This window comes from Oxyura jamaicensis, chromosome 1, assembly GCF_011077185.1.
Source record: "Oxyura jamaicensis isolate SHBP4307 breed ruddy duck chromosome 1, BPBGC_Ojam_1.0, whole genome shotgun sequence".
Lineage (NCBI taxonomy): Eukaryota > Metazoa > Chordata > Aves > Anseriformes > Anatidae > Oxyura > Oxyura jamaicensis.
The window spans coordinates 156,340,774-156,362,581 of NC_048893.1; the positions used below are offsets into that span (position 1 = coordinate 156,340,774).

General features: G+C 38.1%; 2 long non-coding RNA genes across 2 annotated transcripts in view; both read right to left on the reverse strand.

The window, feature by feature from the left end:
- Positions 1 to 21,808, reverse strand: part of LOC118163220 — a 742,076-nt gene that overhangs the window by 321,958 nt on the left and 398,310 nt on the right. The gene's annotated exons all lie outside the window — the stretch shown is intronic.
- The window catches only part of LOC118163204, a 29,828-nt gene that overhangs the window by 4,221 nt on the left and 3,799 nt on the right, over positions 1 to 21,808 (reverse strand). Inside the window, exon 2 of the long non-coding RNA XR_004748918.1 lies at positions 368 to 377. This is a non-coding gene — a long non-coding RNA (uncharacterized LOC118163204). The remainder of the gene's footprint in view (positions 1 to 367; positions 378 to 21,808) is intronic.

Below are 21,808 nucleotides of genomic sequence, written 5' to 3' on the forward strand. Positions count from 1 at the left end.
ACCAAAATATTATAGACAAGAAATACATTGATCCATGTAAAATTCCTTCACTGACATCTGTAGAAAAATGTGTAACTTCCCTGTGTAGCAGTAGCAAGTACTAGTACTTAGTCAGGTTTCAAAAAACTAAGATTCTCTTGAAAAGATTCCAGTACTTGTCCTATTCAGTCAAGATTATTTAGTGTCTCTTGCAGTCAGCAAGGTGAACCTTGCTGACATTAAAGAATAATCCTTACTAGTTTCGTGTAGATTTAAGTGCAAAAAGTTTCATTTGAAATAGTGTCTTGTGTACAAAAACTAAATTAATAATAATAATAATCCTAAAGAACAAAACAATGGTAATTACTATTTTGCCAGAGCATTCAACTCAAACTAATCTCAGTGCAATGCAATTGCTTTCAGATGTGGTGATGTGGTGACAAAGATAGAGAATATAATTTGAAAGACTACCCTCATGGCATTAATCAATTTGCTCACAACTATCTATATGATATCATAACGATATTTTCCATTACACTGTGTAAGACAAAAAGGTATGTAAGATTTGTGATACACTAAGAATGATAATATATACATAACCATTACTGAGGCAAAATGATATCATACTTCCGGTCAGGAGATCTTTTTATCTACATGGTCTTATTCTTCTGATCAGTGTGATCCCACCGTGAAAACTATGCACACAAAGAGAAGTCTTCCTTCCTTTGAGAGAAGTGAAAATCTAGCACATATCATTTAAGAATCTGCTCTTTCATTTTATGCAAAAGAATATTCTAAGGAACATCTAAACTACTGTTCTGGTCTCAGATATGTTACAGATCTTGACTAATGAAAGAAAGCTGACGCACTGGAGAACACTGCTACTTTCAGCTGTTTGAAAAGGGAAGCTAATCCATCATTTTCAGAGCATTAAATAGTCCAAACAGTCAATAAATTCCTATATAGCTTTAGTTGTACTATCATTTTTCTTTCACAAATTATTTTTCTTCTTTGCAAATGTACATGCTTACAGCTTAAAGCCTAAAGCCAAAGTAAAGAATGCAAATTACATGAGGAATGAAATGTTTCTCCACATTTATTTTATTTTATTTTATTTTATTTTATTTTATTTTATTTTATTTTATTTTATTTTATTTTATTTTTATTTTTTTAAGCAGCAAAAGACAGAATATCTACTGCTCTGTATTCAGGATATCTATCTTAAGAAAACTTTTTATTCTCTCCTCAGTTTTTCCAAGAATTTCCTTTATCGTTCTGGTACTACTCTTTCACACAGTATTTAATTTATTTTTCAATATATTTTCTCTCTCTGTTTCTTTTCCTTTTTCAAGGCAAAATTGTCTATACAGGTGACCTGAAAGTTACTTCATGATCAAATTTCATCCATTTACACATATATATTTGCATCCTTTTTGCATCCATATTATTGCATATCTGTGAATGTACACAAAATATGTGAATGGGATGTAAAATCTGTCTGAGAGTGTGTTTGCCCTAAGCTGATTATGCCAAGAAGTAAGAGAGCCATCATCCGAGTTAAAAAGTAAACATTATCTTCCTGAATATTGAAGGGGGGGGGGGGGGGGGAAATAAATCAGCACGCCTGCCATTCTTCACGAACATTTCAGCTAAAGGAATAAAGTTAGCGTTTCTTCACACAATTAGAAAATCAAGAAATAAATGAGCTCCTGTATAAATCCATAATCTGATGCTGAAGTCTCCCATAATATTCTCCTGGGCAAGCTCCGGAAGTGTGGAATCCATGAGTGGACAGTGGGGTGAATTGAGAACTGCATGAATGGCAGAGCTTAGGGGGTTGTGCTTAGTAGTGCTGAGTCTATTTGGAGGCCTGTGGCTAGTGGTATCCCACAGTGGTCAGTACTGGGTCCAGTGCTAATTAGTTTATTCATCAATGACCTGGATGAAGGGACAGAGTGCACCCTCAGCAAGTTTGCAAATAATACAAAGTTTGGCAGAGTGGCTGTCACACCAGAGACCTGTACAGCCATTCAGAGGGACCAGGACAGGCTGGAGAGCTGGGTGAAGAGGAACCTCATGAGGTTCAATAAGGGCACATGCAGGGTCCTGCACATGGGAAGGAACAGCTCCAGGCACCAGTACAGGCTGGAGGGTGACCTGCTGGAGAGCAGCTCTGTGGAGAGGCAGTTCAGGGTCATGATGGACAGCAAATTAACCATAAGTCAGAAGTGTGGCCTTATGGCCAAAAAGGCCGATGGAATCCTAGCCTGCTTCAAGAGGAGTGTGGACAGAAGATCAAGAGAGGTGATCCTTCCCCTCTACTCAGCTCTGGTGAGGCCACAACTGGAATATTGTGTTCAGTTCTGGGCTCCCCAATAGAACTCCCTCTAGAACTTCTAGAGAGGGTCCAGCATAGAGCCACGAAGACGATTAAGGGATTGGAGCATCTGTCCTTTGAGAAAAGATTAAGCGAGCTGGGCCTGTTTAGCCTGGAGATTGAGAGGGGATCATAACAATCTCTATAAATACTTGAGGGGACATCTTCAGGGATATATTTGCTGTGGTTGCCAGTGATAGGACAAGGGGTAATAGTAACAGTTGAACCATAGGAGGTTTCATTACCATATGAAGAAGAATTTCTTTAAGGTTCGGGTTACAGACCACTGGTTGTGGAGTGTCCTTTGGAGATATGCAAACACTGCCTGGATGTTATCCTGTGTAACATGCTCGAGGTGACCCTGCTTTAGTAGGGGGATTGGACTACATGATCTCTGGAGGTCCCTTCCAACCTGTCCTGGTTTCAGTTAGGACAGAGTTATTTTCCCTCCTAGTAGCTGGTAGGGTGCTGTGTTTTGGATTAGGATGAGAAGAGTGCTGATAACATGCTGATGTTTTAATTGCTGCAGAGCACTGCTTATACTAAGCCAAGGACTTTTCAGCTCCTCACTCTGTCCTGCCAGTGGGCAGGCTGGGGGTGCAGCAAGAGCTGGGAGGGGACAGACCCAGGACAGCTGACCCAAACTGTCCAAAGGGGTATTCCATACCATCTGACGTCATGCTAAACAATATATAGGGGTGGCTAGCTGGGGTGGGGGGCCGGCTGCTCGGGGTTGGGCTGGGCATCGGTCAGCGGGTGGTGAGCAATTGCATTGTGCATCACTTGTTTCGTACACAATATTATTATTATTATTATTATTATTATTATTATTTCCTATCTTAATAAACTGTCTGTATCTCAACCCTCAAGCTTCACTTTCCTGTTTCTCTCCCCCAGTCCCAGAGAGGGAGGGAGGAGGGTGAGTGAACGGCTGTGTGGTGTTTAGCTGCCGGCCAGGTTAAACCACAACACAACCTCAATCATTCTGTGATTTTGTGATTCTGTGATTAAGGTGTTGTCTTCAGTATTTCTTTCTGTCTTCTGACAGACTATTTATTTCTATTTTAGTTTTAGGATCAGTAATGAAATACTGCTGCCAGAGGGTAACTCTCGTTACAACCAAGTGTAAAAGCATATCTCTCCCTCTGTGTTCAAAAGCTTACACAATTAGTTCATATCACAATTGTCACAATAAATTACAATTCTCAGAGTTCCCATTCCTCCTTTAGCTTGGCACAGGGTCTGCTATCTACTTATTTTTATGATATTATACATAAATCCAATGGAGACTTCTCTGTTTAACATAGGGATAGAATGTCTAGGTTGTCAGTTTCAGAAACAGATCAACTTTTTTTTTTTTTTTTTTTTTTTTTCAGACCTGAAATGTAAAACATTCTGCTGACAAAATGACAAACATAATTCCAAGAAAATCATACTTTAATTCTCTAATATGTACTTATAGCTATGGTATTTTTTATTGTTTTTCTCTTTCCTAGATTAGCACTAAAAAAAAAAAAAAAGTTTCCACTTTTTTCTACTTTTCACAGTGAGTTACTGAGTAACAATAGATTTAACAGCTTCAACAACATAAGACTACTTTCCAACTTTCATTTTAACTAATTATTTCAATATTAACTACTTTTTCAAATAGTATGTTGTGATTCTACTAGTTGTTTTGCTTGCTGCTCTTAGGATCCTACGCTTCATTATCACTGTTCACTTTAACAAAGGTTCTCCTTAATTTTTGTGATTAACAGGTTCAGTAAAATGCTAGAATCCTATAATAATGGAATATTGTAAAGGATATCCCTGGAAGGGACCCTCAAGAATCATGAAGTCCAACTTCATGGATTCCTGGCTTCACACAGAATCACCCCAAAATCAAACCAGATGTCTGAGAGTGTTGTCCAAACACTTATTGAACTCTGTCAGGTTCAGTGAAATGACCAAACAGGCTCCTGGAGAGCCTGTTCCAATGCTCAACCACTCTCTCGGTGAAGAAACGTTTCCTGATATCCAACCTGAACTTCCCTTGTTGCAGCTTCATGATGTTTTCTCGGGTTCTATCACTCACCAGAGAGATGACATCAACACCTTCCCTTGCACTCCCCCTTTTGAGGAAGCTGTAGACTGTGATGAGGTCTTCCCTCAGTTTTCTCTTCTCAAAGCTTCACAAACCAGGTGACCTCAGCTGCTCCTCATATATCTTGCTCTCTTGACCTTTCACCGTATTGTTGCCCTCCTTTAAACACTCTTTAGAAGTTTTATATCCTTGTTATGTTGTGGCATCTGTACACAGTACTCAAGGTGAAGCCTGCCATATTGGTTTGTTTATCACCTGCATAATTGTCCTTGGCACTTCTCAGAAATTTCCTTAGTTGTTTCTGACCTTTATGTTTTCCTTGTAGCAGACAGTACCAACTGAATTCCTTGTTTCACTTTGCATGCATGCCTTGTGCTTTACCTAGTAAACTGTCTTTGTCTCAATCCATGTGTTTTCACACTTTTACCTTTCTTATTCTCTTCCCCATCCCACCTGGGAAGAGTGAATGAGCAGCTGTGTGGTATTTAGCTCCTGCTGGGGTTAAATAACAACAACAGGATAAATAACCACAAACAGAATAAAAAGAATAATTTAGATATCATTATGACAATACTATTACAAAATATTCCTAGATAATTCACATTTTTAATCCCCCTTTTTTCATTTTAGATTCAGGTTTTCTATTGTTCAGATTTAATAGCTTTTTGGTATTGTGTATTATCTTCCCTTACTCCCTCACATTTTGAGTACTGCATCCAGTTCTGGAGCTCTCAGAACAAGAAGGATGTGTATCTGTTAGAGCAGGTCCAGAGGAGGGCCACAAAGTTGATGAAGGGGCTTGAGCACCTCTCCTAAAAAGAAAGGCTGAGAAAGCTGGGGTTGTTCAGCCTACAGAACAGAAGGTTCTGGGGTGACCTCATGGTGACCTCTCAGAACTTGAAATGGACTTACAAAAGATGGAAACTGACTCTGCTCATAAAGATAATGACAGAATGAGAGGGAATGTTTTTAAACTAAAAGTGGAGAAATTTAGATGGGAGATTAGGAAGAAAATCTTCACTCAGGCACTGGAACAGGTTGCTCAGAGAGGCTGTGGATGCCCCATATCTGGAGGTGTTCAAGACCAGGTTAGATGAGGCTCTGGACAACCTGATCTAGTGGGAAGTGTCCCTGCCTATGGCAGGATGGGGGCTAAATGATCTCTGAGGTCCCTTCCAACCCAAGCCATTCTATGATTCTATGATTCATTTTGTTGCCAATGTTGAAGAACAATATGTTCTGTAACACCATGCTTTACCTTCTCAATTTGTTGGCATAGCTATCAAAATCAGACAGGTTAGTTAGTATTATTTTTATTATTTCCTTTTCAATTGTCCAGGAGAGGAATCAACACTTTCTCAGAAGACTTAATTTCCTGTTGGATATTCAGAAAGCTCAACAATTAACTATGAAAAAAGGATCCTAACTTAAGTAAAAAGAGTAAAAGCACATCCCCCCCCTGTTCCCCCCCAAATAGGCAAAACAAAACAAATTGAAAGCTACCTGTGAAAATCCTGTTTTAAGAAACTTGCTCAGTCTTACAGCATTCTGAATCACAGACCAAAATATCCTTGTACAGATATTCTTAACCACCAAAATCTTTTACTTCCTTCTAATAAAAATATATAACACGGTTATCATGTAGGAGAAACCAAACCATGCACTTCTAATAGTTAATGTTAATCTAAATGTCTTGTTTTATTCATTAGCATTACTAATCATAACAGAGTACTGTTAGTAGTTATGGAGTAGTAGTTACTAGTAGTTTCAGACTTTTTGTCTGTAATAATGGCATATTGGTGACATTGCTATCTATGAAGAATACATTTTTGCTACCTAGGCCAAACCCTGATAGGATTTTTCTTCTTGGTATTAGAATTGTACTGAGTCTGGCTGGGATGTTAACTTCCCCTGCAGCAGCCCATACAGTGCTGTGCTCTGCACCTGTAGCTAGAACAGCAGTGGTATCACACCGGTGTTGTGTCTGCTGCTGAGAAGTGCTGGCACAGCATCAGGACTCTCTCTAACCCTCCTAGGGAGTGCGCAAAAAGTGAGAAAGAAACATCAGCAGGGCAGCTGACCTCAACCAACCAAAGGGATGTTCCATACCATATGATGTCACACTCAGCAATAAAAGGTGGAAAAAGGAAGAAGAGGGGAGGGGTGGGCGCTTGTTGTGAAAATGTCTGTCCTTCCGAACACCGGCTACGTGCATTGAGGCCCTGCTTCAAGGACGTGGTCAAGCATCGCTCATTTGTGGGAAGTAGAGAGTAATTTCTTTCCTCTGCACTTCCACATAGCCTTCACTTGTTTTGTTTTGTTATTCCCTTTCCCCCTCCCTCTTCCCCATTCCCTTTTTTCCCTTTAGTTGAATTGTTTAATTAATAATAATATTTTCTTAATAATATTTTTTTCTCTTTAATTAAATTACCCTTATCTCAACCTGTGAGTTGTTCTTTCCTTTTCTTCTTCCCCTCCTCATCTGAGGAGGGGAAGTGAGAGAGCAGTTGTGGTGTTCAGCTGCCTAGCACGGTAAAACACCACAAGAATGAAAGGTGAATGTACTGTGTAATGATCACTAAAATACAATTTCACCATCAGTAAGGTTTTTCATTCCAGCAGTATTTTCAAAAGGTAGAAACTGATGTTAGAAGAGGGACATTCAACTTGTTTCTAGCATAATACACAAAGGGAATTCAGGAGATCCTAAATAATCATACTGAATGCATTCTGTGGGTGAAATGTAAATCTCACGTTTCACAGACTTGAATATTTTGATTCTGGCATCTCTTTTCTTGAGAACACTTAACATAGTTATATAGATATGTCTACAGTCTAACAAAGGATCTGATTAATCCAATTAACTCTTTTTATTACATTTATGAAATTATATGGTATTCAAGAAATAAAGATATTAACTACGTTTTAAAAATCCATCAGAGAGATTTATGATGGACAGGTGGAAAGGGAAATATGTAGCTGTAAATTGAAGCACATGGAAAGAAAAGAAAAAAAAATGGTTTCTCAGAAATTGCCTTTGAGACTAATGTCTTAGTAACTATCAAAGAAAGTATTTGACTTTCTGACAAGAACTAACAACCTCTTCAGGCTAATCTTTAGTCAGGCTTGACCACGAGCTTGTGAGACAGTTAAAGAGAAGACAAACACAAGGAAGACAAATGAGGAACTTTGTGTTGGAAGCAGGCACAAGGTGGGGTGGGGGTGAGAATTATTAAAGACTTAGGATGTAGCAGATAGCTATTTTATAGATATTTTATTTTATTGCATTGTATTTTTATGTCCATAAATATTTGATAGATGGAGATGAAAATGGTTTTCTGCTAATAAAGAATATGTATTGAACATTCAAGGGAGGTGACAGAAGAATATATGAATTAACTTCTCTTTTGTTCATGTTTCATTATCCCCATTTTTTATTATTATTATTATTTTGCATTCAGCTGATCTTAGTTTCCTGAGTCTTATATCTCAAAATGAAATGCAAAAAGTAGTTGCTTAATGTAGGTGCCTAATTTCATCATTGCCACGTCAAAGTGACAATCTGATGTTATAAATTTACTGTCTTACTTTTCTGTACAGCTAATTGATACATATGGGAACCTCTGAATACCCACAGAAGGCTTATAGCTATCTCATTTTACTTCTCTTTACTCTATAGAAAGCCATCTCAAAATATCAGACAACTTAGTTCCTCTGGGGTTGTATACGTTTACTTATTTACCTTACCTTCATAGCTGGAAAAAAATAGGGATAATAGCTTTATGTATTTTTAACTGTTTTGCTCTGGTGATGGGGGCATTTACTGGGTTGTAAGAGACTGAGGTGTTTCAAGATCTTTAAAATCTGAATGAGGTCTTATATGTTACAGGTTATACAGGTGATCCTGAACATCAAGCAGCATCTCTCTTCCTTTTGTAATGTAGGCTAGTATCAGGCCAGAACATAAGTAACCTAAAAACAATACAAAAAAAGAAAACAAATAGTTTAGTGTTTGGGGAATTGATACCTCATGGATGAGAACACCATGAATCACAGCCTGGAAAGAAGGTTTGGCTCTGAAGTTACCACCAGGAAAGTTATTATTAGTTATGATGGTTTATGGATGTTTGAATGTGAGGTGTCAAATGGGGTGTATATGGCCACAGACATAAACCTGGAACACAGTAACCTTCTAGGTACAAGGTGAAACAGAATTTATTTTTTACATTTACATAACTATAATCCCTAGATAAATTTCAAGGAAAATATAGTTCATAGTGAATTTACACTGCATAGATTCAGGCACGTCTACAATGTGTACTAGAAGCCATCCAAAGATTATAGCTAAAAATATTTGAACTATTTTCACAGCATGGCTTAGTCTTCAGTCTTTCTGTGTTTAATTCCCTCTTCACCCCCCCTCCCCATGTTGCTTAGTATTATATAGTTCAGTAATAGATTTTTCTATTTAAAAAAAAAAAAAAATCTTATCTCAAAATGTGCATCTCTATGTTTAAATGAAAACAGTTCTAGCATTATTGTTTTCTAAAAAATTAGCAATCTGTTTTATTGTACTTTGACAAGATTCTGCTCTGAGAGAAGGTATACTAGACAATCAAGTTTACTATATTTTGAAACATAGGTTGTCTGTCTTGTCTTGTCTACCTATTTCTAGACAGAAAAGAAAATGTTCTTAAGACCTTTTTTTAGCATTTTTTTATATCAAGACTTATTTCATTTTGATTTTACAAAAAGGAACGAATAATCCAAGTGTTAGTACTGTCAGCTCATCCATTGTGTAGATTCTTGTAAACATTTCCCAGTACAAAAAGGTGTTTTGCTTTAACATGTTGTTGTCTTGTTTATTTCCTAGCCAACAGAGAATATATTTGCTTTATTTTAGTCTCCCTCTCTCTCTCTCTCAAAAACAAAACACACACAAAAAAAAAAAGAAACAAAAACAAAACAAAACAAAAATGAGAACAACATCAAAATCCAAGCCACCACACACACATATTTACAGTAAGTTACATCTGAAAGCTTGTAGAGTATTTAAGGGACAAGTTTTTCTTCTTGTCACTTCAGTTTTGCTTTCATGCAATAATGAAATGACAGCTATATTCATACTTTCATGAACAAGCTACTATGTAAATTTTAGCCCTTCATTCCATCTGAAGTGGAGCAGAGGGATGTGATACAAAATAATTACTGTCTCTGTTTTAGTTTAGTTTTCCTCTCAGAATTTCTGATTTTCCCTCTTCGTTTTGTAAAAGACTAATTTAAGTTTGGGGATTGATGGGGGGAGAAGGGGGGTGGATTTTTAATGGTCTGATGATCATACAGTGATTAACTAAGGTTATGGTTCAGAAAATTCTCTCTCCTTTCTAATATACTTCTTGTAAATGTGAGTAAGACATTCTGAAATCAAAGGAACTTTAACAGGCTAAATATTTGAAGGCTGTTCTAGAAAACAGAGCAAAAATATGATGAAAAATTCTAAATAATAACAAACAAACAAACAAAACAAAACAAAACAACAACAAAAAACAGACCCCCTAATGTTATCTTTTTGAAAAGTTGTTTTTTTTACCAGGCAGCTAAGAATAACACAGCTGTTCATTCACTAGCCCCCTGTTCACCTCATAAATACATAAAAGGAAGATAATGACATATTATAAATCCTATGAAATAATCACTTTGAATAAACTAGCATTATTCTTCCCTCCTTCCCCCCAAAAGAGAATATGCCTATCAATATTTACTAAATAAGTATTCATGTTGCGTTTTCAAAAGCATCTGATTACATATCTCTGTTCACAGAGAGACATTTAACAGTCAGTCAGTCAGTACAAAGAACAATGTTATTAAGGATTCCCTAGTTTACTCTTTTCACCATATAATCAAGGTAGTTTCAAACGAACACCCCATTTGTTCTTTGTGAAGAAGAATATATTTCAGGCTATTTAGTTTCTGTAGTCTGTTTTTGTTTGGTTCAGAAATTCAGAAAATAATTTTATCTTTTAGTTGGCAAAGCAGAAATATATGTAGAACTTGGACAAGTACTTTTTCCTCATTGTTTCCTCTAGCTATAGAAAACATACATCTGATCATCTTAACAGTTCATCATCAACAAATAGTAAAGATAGCAAAATTGCATAAACCAGAGGTTTCAGGAAGTAAATTTAAGTATTCTCAGTATTGGGAAGAAACTCAAAACAGAGAACATCTGTTAAAGATAGATGACCTTTTTTCTTTGGCAGCAGCATTAAAAAAAAAAAAAAAAAAAAAAAAAAATCATAACTGTTAGTTGTGAGGTCTTTAGTACTAATATGTGAAAAATGCACTACTGGTTCTTTCCAAAAATTTCCATATTCCAAGTTCCTGGCTTCTGGATGATAGTAAAGTCTGATGAAAAAATAGAATTTAAATTCTACAGACCTAGTTCTTAAGATAAAGACCTGCAGAAGTACAGGATAAGCCCATTTCTGTCTGTGCACCAAGAGTGTGTTCCACTGGCAACCTGAAATGACGTGGTGAGAACAGTGGAGTGATGAATAAGCTTTGGTGATGCCCAGCAGGCAGAACAAAGACCAACCTATACACTTATTCCAGAGATGACTGTGCTACCCCTTTCCACAGATGACAAATGGTTGTTGTAATTTAAGGAATATCCTTCTTATAGTCAGGTACTCAGAACTGAACACCAAACTCAAGGTGTGGTCTTACCAGAGCCAACTACAGAGGAAAAATCACTTCCCTAGTCCTACTGGCCACATATTTCTGATGCAGACCAGGATGTCATTGGCATTCTTGGCCATCTGGGCACACTACCAGCTGATGTTCAGATGGCTGTATGATAAATGATTGAGTCCCAAGTAGGATTTTTGTGATTTATTAAACAAATAGAGGCAAGCAAACAGCGCTGGGTGCACCGGGAGTCTCTGCTCTACCAGGACGCACCCAGCACTGTTTGCTTGCCTCTATTTGCTTAATAAATCACAAAAATCCTATCTGGGACTCAATCATTTATCACAATTGGGGGCTCGTCTGGGATGGTCTTGGTTCCTGAATTCTGACTTGATGTAGAAGGGGCGCCCCACCATTTGGTGGCTCCTGTTCGAGTCAGATCAGGACTAATACCATTCTGAACTTGAATAAAGGCAAGCAAAGAATTTGAATTTTTTATGAGCTCACTTGCCGGCTGCAGCATTGTATTTTACCTGTAATTCTGCACACAAAGATCCAAAGACGACGGAGTCGTAAGTATTTAAGGTGTATATCTTTTGGCTGGGTGGGATTCGGTTGGTTGCCTGTGTGTGTAACAGTGTGACTGAGACGGAACCTAGTTCCGAAGCGAGTGTGGAGGTCTTCTAACCGCAGTTCCAATCTCCCGCGAGGGACTTGGCCGGTGAAGGACCGAAGCGATTCCTATAGGATTCGTGGGTGGGTGATAGGTCCTAAACCCCCTGCAAGACACTCTTACTAGGTAACCAAGGGCTGTAGGAATTGCCACAGTAAAATTCCTAGATGGATCAGACAAAATTGAAGACCCAGGACCAGAGAAAAGGGAGCAAATTAAAAATGGTTCAGTACTATATGATAAAATGGCCAAATCAGGATATCCAATAATTAATAAGGACCTAGAACCTGTGGAATCAGGACCTTTGAGTCCATCACGATCAGCTCAGGCTTGTGAGCTGTATGCTCTATGTCGGGCCCTGGAACTATTAAAGGGGAAAAGTGGGACTATATTTACAGCATGTTGAACTGAATGAACTCCCCATGCCTGAATCACCACCAGAAAGCAGCGTTGTACAAAAAATCTGGAAGTTTCTCCAAAGATGTTGCCATTAAATTAATAATATTAATTAATAAAATATAATTAATTAAAAAGTACTCATCTCTTGCCATGAAATACTGTTACTATTAAACTTTATGTTCTGGTTTGGAGACAAAAAGGAATATAGTTAAGGCATGAGCATGTGATTTTCTGTTTCCTTAAGGTGGTGAGCTTTAATTCTATTCATGCTAAGTCTCAGTGAGACATACCAGCATCCTTGTGGACCCATTCATTTTAATGTTGTAAAATCGTGGGTCACATGATTCAAAGCCTTAATGTAAATGTACTCAAGGAGGGGAAAGGTGAATTGGTATCATTTGTTTTAAAATGTCACATGGTGGATTTGTTTGTTTGTTTGTTTTTTAAGTTTGTACTAATATAAGTCACATGAGCATACCTGTTGAACAGTAAAAGTTATTTTTTATGTAAGTGCATTTACTCTATTTTTGAACAAACAGAAGTATCAAATACTTGTTTAAATATTAAGTGGGTGTTTTGAGCCTGCAAATTTAATATTGGCTCTAAAACTCTGCTTTCATAAGTACCATTTATTATACCACTATATTTCTGATGTTTGCATAATCATAAAAGGACCTCAAAACTTGAATACACAGACTGAAATATAAGCTGATAGCCTTGGATATGTCAGTGTGCTATATAGTGGCCTTTGAGGACTGTCATGATAACCCTTTTACATTACATTACAAAGTTAATGTTTTAGTCCTAAATTTTCAGGACCCCTTAGTACAGAAGAAAGCTTTATACAATTACTGATGTGAATTACTCTAAAAATGTATATTTTTGTGTCCAGTTGTATTATTTAAGTGTTCCTTTGTATCAATTTATGTATGCTTCTGTTGTGGTTTAACCTGGCTGGCAGCTAAACACCACAGAGCCATTCGCTCATCCTCTCCCCCTCTATGGGATAGGGGAGAGAAACAAGAAAAACTGAAGCCTGTGGGTTGAGATAGAGACAGTTTATTGGGACAGAAAATAATAATAATGATGTGTACAGAGCGGGTGATGCATGGTGCAGTTGCTTGCTACCCGCTGACGAATGCCCAGCCTGTACCCAGGCAGCCGCCCCCCCCAAAGCGGCTAGCCGCCCCTATGCATTGTTAGGATGACATCAGATGGTATGGAATACCCCTTTGGCCAGTCTGGGTCTGCTGTCCTGGGTCTGTCCCCTCCCAGCGCTTGCTGCACCCAGCTCCTGCTGCACCCCCAGCCTGCCCGCTGGCAGGACAGAGTGAGGAGGTGAAAAGTCCTTGGCTTAGTGTAAGCACTGCTCTGCAGTAATTAAAACATCAGTGTGTTATCAACATTAGTCTCATTCTAAATCCAAAACATAGCATTCTACCAGCTACTGGGAGGAAAATTAATTCTATCTTAACTAAACCAGGACAGCTTCTAAAACAAAGAAGGGAGAGTAGGGGTGTGAACCCTAGGAAAAGATAGATAAAGTATGCTATGTTCTTAAATTTTTTAAATCGATGGACAGAGGAAGGTCCTTGCATCTGTCCGTGCAGGAGAAAAAGCGACAGACAGATCTAGGAGACAGATCTGGGAGAAACTCAGTTAAAGGAAGAGCACAGGTCATGGTAAAATAAATAAAATAAATAAATAAATAATAAAAAATTACGGCACCAATTATTGGGAAAGGCCCTACACTCTAATAACTTGGGGGCTGAGGTTGTGCTTGTGTTTTAACAGAAGCCAGCCCTCGATGGATGTCAGCACCATGAGTCTGTCCGGCCGTCTCATCATCTGCCTTAACATGATCACAGCACCCTCCTCTGCGGTTTGGACTCCAGCTCAAACAAAAAACAACATCTGGGAGTGTCCAGCTGGCATATGCAGGACCCACAAACAAGGACTCCAGGAGCTGGAGGGGCAGCCAGAGCACCCCCCTGCCTGGGCAGCACTCAGTACCTGCCTCTCCCAGTGATGTGGTTACAAAGTTTGTTAAAGATAGAATTAGTATGCCTGGTAGTTTTTCTCTGTGTTTTAGTTTGTGTTAATCGTGCTTTCTTAATTTGTGTTAATCGTGCTTTTTTATGTTAAAGAAGGGGGAGATGTGGGATTGTGGCCATGGGGGTTGACAAGCCCCATGGCTGGTGATAACATCAGGAATGTAAAGAGTTTGGAGGAGGGAACAAAGAAGGGTGATTCAGGAAATGCCTTGCTGTCTGGGGTTGCTTGTTCTCCAGAAGGGTGGTAAAAATGTTATTAGAACACTTAATACCTAGATATGGGATAATCCAGTACATTGATTCTGATCAGGGCACACACTTTACTTCTAAAATAATAAAATTATTATGTCAATAATTAGGCTTTCAGTGGGAATACCACACTCCATGGCACCCACAAAGCTCGGAGAAAGTAGAAAGAATGAATCAAACAATAAAACAACAATTGGCTAAGTTAATGATCGACACACAAATGCCCTGGACGAAATGCTTACCATTGGCACTTTTAAACATTAGAACTAAACCACACACTGAGACTGGATTATCGCCATATGCAATGTTATATGGCATGCCTTATTCTCAAGGGATGCCCCTAGGGAACAATGTAGTTGAGGATCGTAGTATCCAGAAATATATATTTACCATTGGTAGAAGATTAAAAGAGCTAAGAGAAACTGGGATGATGGCTCAGACACCACCTTTAGGATTTGCAATTCACCAGTTAAAACCAGGAGATAGGGTTCTAATAAAAACATGGAAAGAAGAAAGCTTATCTCCCCTCTGGGAAGGACCTTTTCTTGTTTTATTAAAAAGAAAACAGCTGATATTTATTAACTGTTATCTACTAGCTGTTATCTATTAATAAGGAAACAGCTGTTGGAACTGCTGAAAAGGGATGGACACGTGTTGTGAGTAAAAGGTCCAGTGGAAGAGTAGAAAGTAACATCGGAACCAGGAGAAACTAAACTATCAGATGGATTTGAAGAAGCCTTCATCAAAGAGCATAAGCTAAGTTGCTGTGGGAAGTTTATTGTAATTACTCCTTTATTGTAATTACTCCAAATTTATTGTAATTACTCCTGTAAAATTAGTAGACAAAGAACCTCTTGAATAGATACCTACCGAGGGAAGAGATTTATCAATAACAGGGATCAGTTAAGCGTTATCCCCTGAAGGTACCGAGAAGGTACATCTGCAGTGTACACCCCTTTAAGATTAGGGAAGAGGGCAAGACGAGATAGGGAACTGGTGCTGCGGCTAGGAAGGTCTGCCAAGGGCTGCAACCCCTTCGGGCTGTGACCGCCGAGCACTATGGCTCTTACCAAACCTCTTCTAGTCCTACTTGGGGTGAGTTTCTTCGCCCAAGCTACAGCCAACAACTGCAGTCAACTACTAGAAAAGGATGCTTTGAGCTCCCAGACATTGGTGTATCACACTGTCTATGACTGTAAAGGCCAGAAAAGAGGAAGCTGCATTTTTAATCTAACTCAGTATGCTCTATGCAGAGAAATTAATTGGAACAAGTGAAGTTGTAACCACCCTGAATACCTCAGTGTCAATAACCTTTGATGCCTGTGATCTTATAGATGAAGACCCATATACTGATTGCGGAAGCCTGAGCTGGAAGAGATATAGTAACCAGCCCAAGTACATTTGTCCTAGAAAGTGTGGAACAGTGGCTTCTATGTGTTACACTGATTGGATAAGAGATTATCCGTGGGAGAGGAGTTATTACTGTGGACCCTCAAATTGGGGTTGTGCTTGTTGGAGTACGGATCCTGGGGCTATAGGACCCCAATAGATATGCTTAATAAAATGATTAGGTTGCAAGCTGTAGTAGAAATAGTTGTGAATAAAACCAGAGATGCACTCGGATTAATTGCAAAACAAAATATCAAGATGGGAACTGCTTTGTATCAAAATTGCTTAGCTTTAGATTATTTGCTAGCAAAAGAAGGAGGAGTCTGTGGAAAATTTAACCTTAAGTAATTGCTGTTCAGATATTGATGATGAAGGAAAAGCTGTGAATGAACTTGTAAAAAGAAATGAAGAAAATTGCACATGTCCCAGTTCAAACTTGGAATGAAATCAATTTAAGAGAATTATGGAGGGACTTTATGGGTGGTGGTTGGCTTACTAGAATCAGGATAGTTGTATTGGGAATATGTGGAGGGTTGTTTAATAATTCAATAATTCCATGTTTAATACCCTGTTTTACCAGACTAATACACTTGGTTATACAAGGAATGCAAATATCTGTGGTACCTGTTGACCCAGAACCAGGGTAAGGGAAAACCCATTCCCTGATGATAATAAAAACAAAAGAAGATCCAATTTTGATACCAATTTGGCAAGTATTGACTCGACTGAATAATAATAATAATAATAATAAATAAATAAATAAATAAATAAACACGAATCAATACCATGAAAAAAAGAAATGGGGGATTGTGAAATGTGCTTATTTGATTCATGTCAGTATGGAACAATGCTAGGGCCGCATGATGAAATATAAACTCCCATTTAAGAAAAACAGAGTGATTAGTGTACATAGTTCTTGTATCATGCAAAGGAACGGTCCAGCAATTTGTGTAAATAGAGGGTTTGAAGGGCGAACATTGAGACTCTAGTCTGGGAGATAAGAGGACCAAGGAGTTTTTTTAGGAAATTGCTGACTTTTGCATGGGACGCTGCGCAAGCCTCTGATAACCAGCAAAGAGATCCACCAAATAAGGAGAAAGGGGGAGTTGAAGGACGACCAAAGGACAAAGCCTGGGAGGAAGACTATGAGCCTTCAGCACAAGAGACCCCCAGAAAGACCACCAGAGACTGATACACATGCGTCCAGAGAGGGTTTGGATTCCAGGAACTAATTATAATAACCCCGCCTTTTCTAGGAATAGTGATGAATATGTATTAGTCTAGGAGCATAAAAATCAGCCACTTGATGTAACAGGTGTGCGTCCTGTTAGAGCAGAGACTCCTGGTGCACCCAGTGCTGTTTGCTTGCCTCTATTTGCTTAATAAATCACAAAAATCCTATTTGGGACTCGATCATTTATCACAGCTGTCAATTAACACCCCCAGGTCCTTTTCTGCTGGGCAGCTTCCCAGCCATTTCTGCTGGGAAACTTCCCGACATTCTCCCTCCTCTCTTCACAGGCACACATAAAACATGTCAAAACAAAAATAAATTAAATATGATCTGCAAATGAATCTTTGGTTAATATTTTATATTACAATATTATGCCTGTTTTCCCTTCTTTACTGCATTTTTAATACATTTTCAAAGTTCAAAACAATATTTTTACTCACAGGTTGAAGCCATTGTATTCAGAACCCTGAACCTTAGTTAAATAGAATCATAGAATCATAGAATATCCTGAGTTGGAAGGGACCCTTAAGGATCATCAAGTCCAACTCTCGACACCGCACAGGTCTACCCAAAAGTTCAGATCATGTGCCTAAGTTCACAGTCCAATCTCTTCTTAAATTCAGACAGGCTCGGTGCAGTGACCACTTCCCTGGGGAGCCTGTTCCAGTGTGCAACCAATAGAATCATAGAAATATGATATTATAAAGTTTTACGGTGAAAAACTCATATATTCAATTTTTGATATATTACTCAATTTATTTTCTTGAAATTAACATAATGATGTGCCTAAAATTCATTTGATTTAAGCTCTATCTATGTGGGAATCTAAGTATATTTTGAGAGAGTAATGTAAATACTAAGTTATAATATCATTGTCCCTGTCTACATATAAATAATGAGAAAGAGGCACTATCCATGATGACTTGGCCACTTTTATCTAAAATCGGAACCAAGGGAAACACAGTTTGGTGCTAGATAAAATATCAACTTTTAAGAATAGACTTCAAAAGTTGTTTATTAGATCTCTCCCTGGTGACAAACTATGTCATTAATGATCCACTTATATGCAAAAAAAATTATTTATCTTTTGTAGCCTCAGGTCAATCAGTAACACCTGATACAGAAGAGTTACACAAAGCAGAACAATCTACATTGTTATTGAATATAAAAACAAAACACCTTCATATTTCAAATTACTTGATCAATTCTTCAAAGTAGATATGGTTTCTAAGGGAATCAGGAAATTTATATCAAAATCTTTCAGAGTCTTGATGTTCTGTCACATATGGCTGCAGTTCCTAAATCTAATCAATTTTACATTTTGATAGATTCCTAGTGAAAACAAAACATAGCAACCAAACAAAGCAGTAATATATGGATAAACTAATCGCTCTTCATAAGAACTCCTTCCCGATTTTAAATCCCAGTCTTATTTGTTTCTTTATGCATTCATCTAGTTTGACTAATTAAAATTTAAAATATCCTTTAATTTCATTTATTTCTCACAAGAATATCATTAAATGCTAGTTTTCAATGCAACCTTAATCAATGTAAATGTCAACTATTTATCATTTTAGATGTAGAATTCAACCTCACAACTTACCCTTTGACAGACCATAAAGACTGCTTGCTACCCTACAACTTCAGCGGAATACAAACTTGAAATAACAATCATAAAAATGCCAAAATACATATGATTTTTTTTTTCCTAAATTTTGTTGTTGTTGATACTGTATTTTTTAGTGGTAGTGCGTTTTTTTCACACACGTACCTTGGGTAATGAAAATGAAATGAATGCAAGATGAAACACTTCCACAATTTTTTTAGTTAATGTACAGGCAATAATAAATTAGCATTTGTTTCATAAAATCATAGAATATCCCGCATTGGAAGGGACCCACAAGGATCATCGAGTCCAACTTCTGGCTCCACAGTTCTTTCTACTCAAAAATGCTAGCCATATTACTAAAAACACAGTCCAAATGCTTCTTAAACTCCAACAGGCTTGGTGCTGTGACTATGTCCCTGGGGATTCTGTTCCAGATTACGACAACCCTCTTGGTGAAAAACCTTTTCTTGATACCCAGCCTGAACCTCCACTGTCACAGCTTGACTCCATTCTCTCAGATCCTATCACTGGTCACTAAAGAGAATAGATCAGGGCCTGCCCCTCCAATCTCCCTTGTGAGGAAGCTGTAGACTGCAATGAGGTCTCCCCCCCCTACTCTGTGCTGGTACGGCCTCACCTCGAGTACTGTGTGCAGTTCTGGGCACCACAGTACAAAAAGGACATTAAACTGTTGGAGAGTGTCCAGAGGAGGGTGACGAAGATGGTGAAGGGCCTGGAGGGGATGACATATGAGGAGTGGCTGAGGTCACTGGGCCTGTTCAGCCTGGAGAAGAGGAGGCTGAGGGGGGACCTCATCGCGGTTTACAACTTCCTCGTGAGGGAGAGTGGAGAGGCAGGTGGTCTATTCTCCATAAACACCAGTGATAGGACCTGCAGGAACGGGGTTAAGTTGAGACAGGGGAAGTTTAGACTAGACATAAGGAGGAGGTTCTTCACCGAGAGGGTGGTTGTGCACTGGAACAAGTTCCCCAGTGAAGTAGTCACTTCACCAAGCCTGTCTGAATTTAAGAAGCAATTGGACTGTGCACTTAGTCACATGGTCTAAACTTTTGGGTAGACCTGTGAGGTGCGAGGAGTTGGACTTGATGATCCTTATGGGTTCCTTCCAACTCAGGATATTCAATTATTCTATGATTCTCCCTTCAACATCCTCTTTTCCAGGCTGAACAGGCCAACCAACCTCAGCCACTTCTCATACATCTTCCCCTCTAGGCCTTTTACCATCTTAGTAGCCCTCCTCTGGACACTCTCCAATAGTCTCACATCCTTTCTGTACTGGTGTGCACACAGTACTCGAGGTGCGGCCGCAGCAGCACAGGGTAGAGCAGGACAATCACTTTCCTCGATCAGCTAGCAATGCCATGCTTGATGCATTCTAGGATACAGTTGCCCCCCTTGGCTAACAGGGCACACTGCTGGCTCATATTCAGCTTGCTATCAACCAAAACCCCCGGGTCCCTCTCTGTGGGGCTGCTGTCCAGTGTCTCGTCCTCCAGTCTGTATATATAATCAGGGTTGCCCCTTCCCAGGTGCAGGACCTGGCTCTTGCTCTTGTTAAACTTCACGCAGTTGGTGATTGCCCAGCTCTCCAATCCATCCAGATCTCTCTGCAAGGCTTTTCTACCTTTAAAAGAGTCAACAACTCTTCCCAAAGAGGAGTTTACTGTAAAGATCTAATACACTCTGTGCATAAGTGGAGTTTGAAACATTCTGGGGTGCCAGATCCTTCTGACAGATCCAGAAGGGATTTTACTGTGATGCCACAAATCACCACAGAAATGCTAAATAAAAGATATTTAAAGTTGCTTTTATTCTTTTTGGAGAGATGAAGATTGGAACACTTTACTTATGAGAACTTCCATGACCTGAAAATTGCATTTTATCTCGTTCATGTATTATGTCTTAGACCCAAACAGAGGCACAATGTTTCTACTGGAAATCAATTCTAAATTCAGATACATAAATTTAGAATTTAGTTGTCTGCAACAACTCAAGACATAAATAAACAAGGGTCAAATCAAATCAAATTGTACTAGTTGCTAATTTATCTAACTACAGAGAGTCCAGTGTTGCTTAAAAATAATAATAATAATAATAATAATAATAATAAAGTGTTCCACAGTGTTCAACACACCAAATGTGCACCACATTTGTTTTAGGATGATCTGACTAGCTCTCTAAATTCCATTAATTTTACTGATTAGATCAACAATAATGTATATGAAGTCATCTAACTTGTAGATAGATGCTATATAAAATTTGCATGTCTTAATCTGGAGCCAAATTCCTCCCTGGATATTGCTGACTACTTTTATTGGAATACAGAAATACAGGATGCAATATAGTATTATCCATGATTCTTTGAACAGACCAACTATTTTCAACAATAAATTAAGAAAAGACAAAAGATGCATGTAAAATACTGTTGTTGTTAAAGCTTCATCAATGTTTAAAGTAATATACTTTGCACAGCTAAAATAACTATGTATTGACAAATCAACTAAACAACTCTTTTCTACTGAGAAAGCAATTAAAGATATTTTAGAAAACACATATTCTTCACAATGTTTTAAAATGCCTCAAAGCAGGAAAACATAAAAATATGTGGAAACTGAGTTTGAATTTGAACTGGCCATTATTTCTTGATTATTTCCCAGTCATAAAAGAAGCAGTTTGAGTGATATTTGAAAATGTTTTTTAAAGTGTATGACAATAATATTGTTTTGAACTCTCATCACTTGGATATGTTAATATGAGCATAAAATTGGAAGACAGATTAAATATATAAATTAATGTGTGTTTTCAGCTATCTTTCTACTTCACATATTGCCTATCATTAGCAAAATATTTTAGATAGCAATTTGAAAATTTCTACAAAACATCCTGTTTTTTTTTTTTATCCAGCAACATGTGAGGAGATTGAGGCATGTTCTTACAATACGGTGATTACTGTAACCTGGAAAGTGTTTTCTAGATATTAGAAGTTATTTCTTTATATTACGTAAATTTCCCACAAATGAGCAATGCTTGACCACGTCCTTGAAGCAGGGCCTC